Genomic DNA, 7,551 nt, shown 5'->3' with positions numbered 1-7,551 from the left:
TGGAACTGTGAGTCAGTTAAACCTCTTTTTCTTTATAGATTACCCAGTCTTGGTTATGTCTTTATTAGCAGCATGAGAATGGACTAATACGCATGTAATGTCCCTGCCTCTCCTGCCTCCCCTTCTACCTCCTCTACCCTTTCTGCCTCTGCCACCCCTGACACAGCAAGACCAACCCTCCTCTTCCTCCTGCTTTTCAGCCTACTCAATGTGAAGATGACAAGGATGAAGACCTTTGTGATGATCCACTTCTACTTAATGAATACTATATGTATGTATGTGTGTGTGTATGTATATATGTGTGTGTATGTGTATATGTGTATGTATTTATATATGTGTGTGAATATATGCACATATGTGTATGCATGTATATGTGTGTGTGTACACACACCCCCCCCACACACACACACACATTTTACTAGGCAAAGAGCTTTATTAACCTTTGTTTCAAACTTTATTCCCAGGCTTCTTCAGCTTAATTAGCTGCAAAGAGTGAATTGCGTATAAGCAAAAACTGAAAAGAGCTGCAGTGTCCAAGGGGCTTGGGCTTAAAAACGAGATCTAGATTTTGTTAGATCTGTAAACAAAACATTTTTAAAAAGCAGTCATAATATAAAACAGCAGCTCTCAGTAACTTCTTCAAGTTTTATCTTCTTCAGAAGTTGACTCAATTCAGTTTGCCTCATTGTTGGAAGCCTCATCAAAATTCTCCACAAGATCTAGAACTTCATCATCATCATCCTCTCCAGTAGCAAGTGGTGTTTTTCCACCCATAGATAGTTTGGGCAGAGTGTTAGCCAGTCTCTTTGAACTAGTGTCTCTTTGAACTAGTCAGCATCTGCAGCACTGGTTTATGATAGATGCTAAGTAGCATTTCTGTCAGCTGCTTTGTCTCAGCATGGCCTGTCATGGTGAAAGTGTTTGCTGCCAGCGATGCCTGAACCTTAGGGTTGTTAAAGTGAATCACTGTTCCTTGGTGTGTAAACATATTCACCTCTTCAATACCAGAGATATTGTTTACCCCTAATTTCTTTAAGGAGAACTGAAATTTTTTATCCTCTGCTATCCCTAGGTTTATGATCAGGACTACCCTTATGTATAAAACCGTTAACCTCTGAGCCTTGAAGGGACAAGATAAATACCAGCTGCCAGTCTTTTGGTTGTACCAAAAGGCCGGGACAATGAGAACCCTTTTTCTGGATTGGTTCCATTGCTGTTTTCTCCCTGAAGTCAAGAAGTACCTTACCAAACTGACTTTTAAAGTTCTTTTGATATTGGCCAATGTCCCTGGACATTCAAAACCTCATGAGTTCAACACCAAACGTGTCAAAGGGGCCTACTTGCCCTCAAACACAGTGTGTCAGATGCTGTGAACCACCTTTTTTTCTGTGAGCAGTTCCTTTCTGACCAGTGTGCACTTCTGCTTGCCGTTTGGTGAGTTTTTGGTTCATGATTGTTTCTTTCATCTTATCTGAGTGGAAAAGGGGCTGGGTGGGGGACTAGGGTTGGCACTCGGGGAGTCCTGGGTAAGACCAGCTGAGATTAGACGCACACAGGGAGGCAGGATGGCAGCTAAAGGAATACATTTTCTTTTCTCTAGCTTAATTTATTGTAATATAATACACACAATATATGTGTTAATCAACCGTATGTGTTATTGGTAAGGCTTCCAGTTAACAGTTAAGGCTATTAGCAAAGTTTTTGTGGAGTTGAAAGTTATACCCAGATTTTTTACTGCATGGGAAGTCAGCACCCATAACCCCCCTGTTGTTCAAGGGTCAACTGTACTTAATTTGCCTTTTATTAGGATGAAGAACGTTTCCTGAGACCCACTGTCTTGGTTTGGCCAGGACTGAGGTGTTTCATTGCTAAATCCTAGCGGGTTTCAGGACAGTTGGCCACTCTACTGGGATTTCAGGGAAGGGACACATTGAGACTAAGCCTTTAAACAGATAGCTTGAGCTATCTCTAGTTTTAGTTAATAAGTGGCTTTTATGATTAAAGGGAACTAAAAGCTTCAAAGTGCCTTAAGGTCTATTCTTTTTTTTTCTTCTAGGTTATAAGGACCTATTTATTTATTTTATTTTACTTTAAGTTCCAGGATACATGTTGAGAATGTGCAGGTTTGTTACATAGGTATACGTGTGACATGGTGGTTTGCTGCACCTGTCAACCTGTCACCTAGGTTTTAAGCCCCGCGTGCATTAGCTATTTGTCATGATGCTCTCCCTCCCATCGCGCCCCCTCCCCCACCCCAGTGAGACAGGTCCCTGTGTGTGTTATTCCCCTCTCTGTGTGCATGTGTTCTCTTTGTTCAACTTCCACTTATGAGTGAGAACATGCAGTGTTTGGTTTTCTGTTCCTGTGTTAGTTTGCTGAGGATGATGGCTTCCAGCTTCATCCATGTCCCTGCAAAGGGCATGATCTCATTCCTTTTTATTCTTAATGGATTAATGAATGCTACATTTCCAATACTAGAACTGGCTTGTTTTTTCCTTTTCTTTTTTTTTTTTTTTCTCAGCTGTGTTTTTGGCCAAATGAGAATCACAGCGTGAAGCCACAGGATCAAACCTTTTGATTTGCCCTACCTACGGAAATACAGAGAAGGAATCAGCTTGTCTGATTCTGTAGACATGTCTCAAAGCCTTTATGCACTTTGAATTTTTAAACTGACAAGTGAAGGAGCCTACTTTGCTTGTAGTACATAAGCGACCCAACTGTAATTTTGAGTTGTGAGCTTATCTTTGGAATGCTGAGGTATCATGGTCTGGTCGGCCTTTCTTAGGCTAATTTCTATCCTGGTAGATGAGGCTCATGCAGTATGAAGTTGAACCATAAATCTGTGTAAGAGCAGACCCATGATTATTCACTTTTAAGGGGGGATATTTTTCCCTCCCACCTGTCCCCCACTACTGAGAGTCCACATGGAGATAGGCAAGCATTCTTGTTGACTCCTTATGCTGGCTGCTGGGTAATTTTTCTAGTGTCCCTAGGAGAGCCAGATAAAAATACAGGGTGTCCAGTTAAATTTAAATTTCAGATAAACAACAACAAAAATTTCTAGGATAAGTATGTTCCAGATACTGCATTGGACACACTGATATTAAAAGTTTATTTGTAATTCCAATTTAACTGGCTAGCCTATATTTTTATTTGCTAAATCTGGAAAGTCTGAGTATACCTTTTACTTAGGCTGAGGTCCTTTGTGGATTATAGCTTTATTTGGGGCCTCAGTGTAACTCCCCAAGTTAAGTGGGGTCTTCTGCTTTTATGAAGCCATTAAAACCTCAGCCTCAGGTTTGTAATGTCAGCATCAAACCGGAAAGCCTTTCACCAGCATGACTGTTGCACTTTTGGTTCTCTAGCTGCCTGCTATAGTTTCCATTTCATTCTTTGGCCCCTGCAGTTCTCTTCTTTTCTTCCAAGCTCAGGCATGCATTCAAAAGAGCATTTTATTTTGTTTAGGGTTTTCAGGTGTTTCAAAGTGTGAAAACTTCAAACTTCAAATCAGGCTCTTGAACATATTGCCAATTCTGCATTCTTCTGGAAGAATTAGATGGATGGATTCTTCTGCAGTGAAACAGCATAGAACATAGATATTAAGATCCAGGTTGAAAAAAATCCAACGACAGATTATCAGTTGATCTGCTCTTCTCTATAGTAGGAGATGGAAACCCAGACATGGGCTCTGTAATGGTTCACTGAGGCCTCTGTGACTGTACTGGAGTGGGAAAAGTTAATACCCTGCTCTCTAGACTTCCTAAGCTGTACAGGGGGAAGGGGAGAGATATTATGCATGATCGTGTGTATTTGACCTAGGTATAACGAAGTTGATAGTACAACAGGATACTTTGAAATGAACTTTTATTCTAAAACAAGTTTCAAAGACCAAAGGTGAAATATATATATGGGAAGAAACAAAGAGCACCATATTAATTTAGGAAAATGTAATTTGTAAGTCCAGGTGACTTAATTGCTCAGGTTATGTTATACGTTATAGATGCATTATTGTCTCCAAATACTCCAAACCCTCCCTGCAGTACCTGTCCCTGGGAGGGCTACCCATTCCCTTCCTGGCCATGTGACTGGGGTTTGGCCAATACAGTGCTAATAGATGATTTGTGGTTTGTCATTATCTCTTTTCTCTTTGCCAGGACAACATTCCAGTGGTTATGAGAGGTAGAGTCACAGCCGACCTCTATAGTGGATATGTAGAGTGAGCAAGAAAAAAAGAAGCCTTTGTTCTTTAAGCCATGGGGAAGTTTTCAGGTTGTTCGTTACTGTAGCCCCCTAACCCTCAAGCACGGTGCTAGGCACTGAAGGTAGAACAGCAAGCAAATTTGATGTACTCTTGTCCCTCACAGAACTTACATTCTAATAGAGGTGACAGAAATTAGTCAAATAGATGAATTCGTGTAACCATAAAACTGAGGTAGATATTTTGAAGAAAACCAATTCTTGGGGAAGTTAAAATGCATTTCTTTAAATGATATTCCACTTATTTTCAGAAAAGCCTGAGGCTGTTTACAAAATCGAACACAATGCACAATTTAAACCAGAGACATATTAATATAGCAGAGAAATCAATGTCACAATGTCCTTGAGATAAATCAATTACTGCAAGAGAGCACAATAATTATTTCTGAGTTTCTTAAAGATAAGGCAAACAGGGAAATCTTTGGGTTATGTAATTTTTATTGTTTGACAGCAGGACAGAGACAAACACTTTCAGGAACTAAACCTTTTCTTGCTCTGAATCAAGAAGTAATTTATCAACTGTTTATGTAAGGGACAATTTAACAGGCAATAACTAACTCAAGTCTTGCAAAAGTCACAGGAACATTGTTTAAAGGGATATTTTTTGTATAAACCATGTATAAAAGTTAAAGAGAATAAAAATCCTGATTAAGGGAAATCATTTCTGCTGGGAGCTTAGATGATATAAGTCAGATTCTTGCTTTCTGCTCTGTAACCCATGGCTGGGGGCAATACCTGAAAGAGGGGCAATGGATACTCTAGTATGATGACCCTGAGGACTCTCTTAAATATTGGAAGTCTCACAGGAACCTTTGGCAAAGGCTGGAATTAAACCGATTTGTCATTGGATTTTTTTCCAACTTGGATCTTAATATCTATGTTCTATGCTGTTTCACTGCAGAAGAATCCATCCACCCAATTCTTCCAGAATAATGCAGAATTGTCAAAATGTTCAAGAGCCTGATGTCTATCTTTTGTCATACATCAGTTAAATAGGATATACCCATATCCTGTGGGTAGGATCAATATTTGCCTCAAAAAAAAGCATTGAATTTCCTCAAGTACTTCAAAAGACTAGCTAAGACAGCAGACTTTAGCACCATAAAACATGGAAGGGATAAGATGGGTCTGAAAATTTTAAGGGCTTTTGTTGACAATGGACTGCTTCAGTAAAACAAGAACCTGGCAGGCCATACCTGGCTCATCGAGTGGAGGGAGAGTGAACACTTGGTCTAAATCAGCACTGGTTAGCAAGAGAAAAGGGTCACCACCGTCAGAGTCGTCACACTTCCTTCTTGAAAAGCTGCTTTGACTGTATGGACCTGGGTAATGCCATAGACATGAGCACAGTGCTATGTGACTTTAGTAGAACGTTTGTCATCGTTTGTCATGATTTCTGTTGCAGATATACGTCTCTACCCATAAACTTGAGTATTTAAGAAATGTATCTTTTGTGGAATTTCTGTAACTGAACACATTTTCTCACTGAATCTCCATTCTGCTGAATGGCAAATGCTAAATCTCAGTTGGTCCCAGGATCTCCCCGTCCTTCACCTTCCTGTACATTGTGGGGAGGGGGAGGACACTTATGTCATCTCAAGGCATTGGGTAGAGGACATCAGGTGTCAGGCCTTAGGTTGGCATCAACTATCTAAGCTGGCTTTGATAGACACACCTTTGCTGCTTCTGGCCCCTGGTCTCTGGTGTTTGTGCTGTGTCAGCCTCATACCAGTTCAGAGGCCTCATGGGTTTTCCTCTTTTTCTGTTATTTACCCATCCCTCCTGGGCTCATGGGGAACACCATGAACTCTTCCTTTGCCTCACTGGATTTTGGAGGTCCTGATGATGTGTTAGGCTTGTCTGCCCAGGTGCCCACACATTGATGATTTTTCTACTGTTTCCACTCTGGATGTGGGATATCTCTGTGGATCTTTCTGGAATGTTTTCAGTGTTAACAGATGTCCCCAGACCCATTTGGAGTTTCTGTTATTCACCCTCTCCCACCAGTGATGGGGACAGGAGTGGGACTCCGTTTCAGAGATACCTTAATATCTCAGCTCTTCTGTTCCTCTGACTCCCCCTTACTGGCAGAATCCTTGTCTATTTTTAGGATGGAACTGGACTTGTCTTTGATTTGGTAGACATCTATATCCAGTGGTTAAGGCATATACTTTAGGCCTTGAATCCTGCAGCCTACATTTTCAAAGGCTTTAATACTAAAATTCTGGGATCTTGAGTCTTTAGTTGTTTTCTATTCTGCTATGGCAACCCTTCTGAAGGGCAGCATACATAGAAAACCATAGATGCTTCCTGAGTTGGGAGGAAGCTCATGGGTTATAGGAAGTTTGAAGAGAATTCACAGTTACTTTATGAAAATAGTAGACTGCTTCAATATTTTCATTTTCATGATAGAGGTAGAGGAATGTGTTAAAATAGTGCAGTGAGATGGGCAGCCAGCTACTTGAACAACCATCTTCATGGAATAGTGGTCCCTTGGACCCTTTTAAAAATCTCAAGAAAACTATAGATCTTTTCTTTAGAAAATGCCCATTCAGACAAAATTGGGCATATAATTTCATGTCAGTGAATTTCAGTAAAAATCCTGGTGATAGAATATTGTGTACTTCATAGGGAGGCTTCTTAAAAGTTTTACGCAAACCGCTGTTTTGTGCTTAGCTTTAAAGACCACCTTTATAGCAGCATGATTTATAGTCCTTTGGGTATATCCCTAGTAATGGGATGGCTGGGTCAAATGGTATTTCTAGTTCTAGATCCCTGAGGAATCGCCACACTGACTTCCACAATGGTTGAACTAGTTTACAGTCCCACCAACAGTGTAAACGTGTTCCTATTTCTCCATATCCTCTCCAGCACCTGTTGTTTCCTGATTTTTTAATGATGGCCATTCTAACTGGTGTGAGATGGTATCTCACTAGACACATGCACACGTATGTTTATTGCGGCACTATTCACAATAGCAAAGAGTTGGAACCAACCCAAATGTCCAACAACGATAGACTGGATTAAGAAAATGTGGCACATACACACCATGGAATACTATGCAGCCATAAAATATGATGAGTTCGTGTCCTTTGTAGGGACATGGATGAAACTGGAAAACATCATTCTCAGTAAACTATCGCAAGGACAAAAAACCAAACACTGCATGTTCTCACTCATCGGTGGGAATTGAACAATGAGAACTCACGGACACAGGAAGGGGAACATCACACTCCGGGGACTGTTGTGGGGTGTGGGGAGGGGGGAGGGATAGCATTAGGAGATATACCTAAT

At 40.7% G+C, this 7,551-nt stretch overlaps 1 pseudogene; it reads right to left on the bottom strand.

The window, feature by feature from the left end:
* Positions 1–672: 672 nt before the first annotated feature.
* Positions 673–1,466, bottom strand: LOC100580336 (annotated as a pseudogene).
* Positions 1,467–7,551: the final 6,085 nt, after the last annotated feature.

Source organism: Nomascus leucogenys, chromosome 5 (assembly GCF_006542625.1).
Source record: "Nomascus leucogenys isolate Asia chromosome 5, Asia_NLE_v1, whole genome shotgun sequence".
Taxonomy (NCBI): Eukaryota; Metazoa; Chordata; class Mammalia; order Primates; family Hylobatidae; genus Nomascus; species Nomascus leucogenys.
Note: the sequence above shows the minus strand (reverse complement) of the source record. Positions and strands in the feature narration are given on the sequence as shown.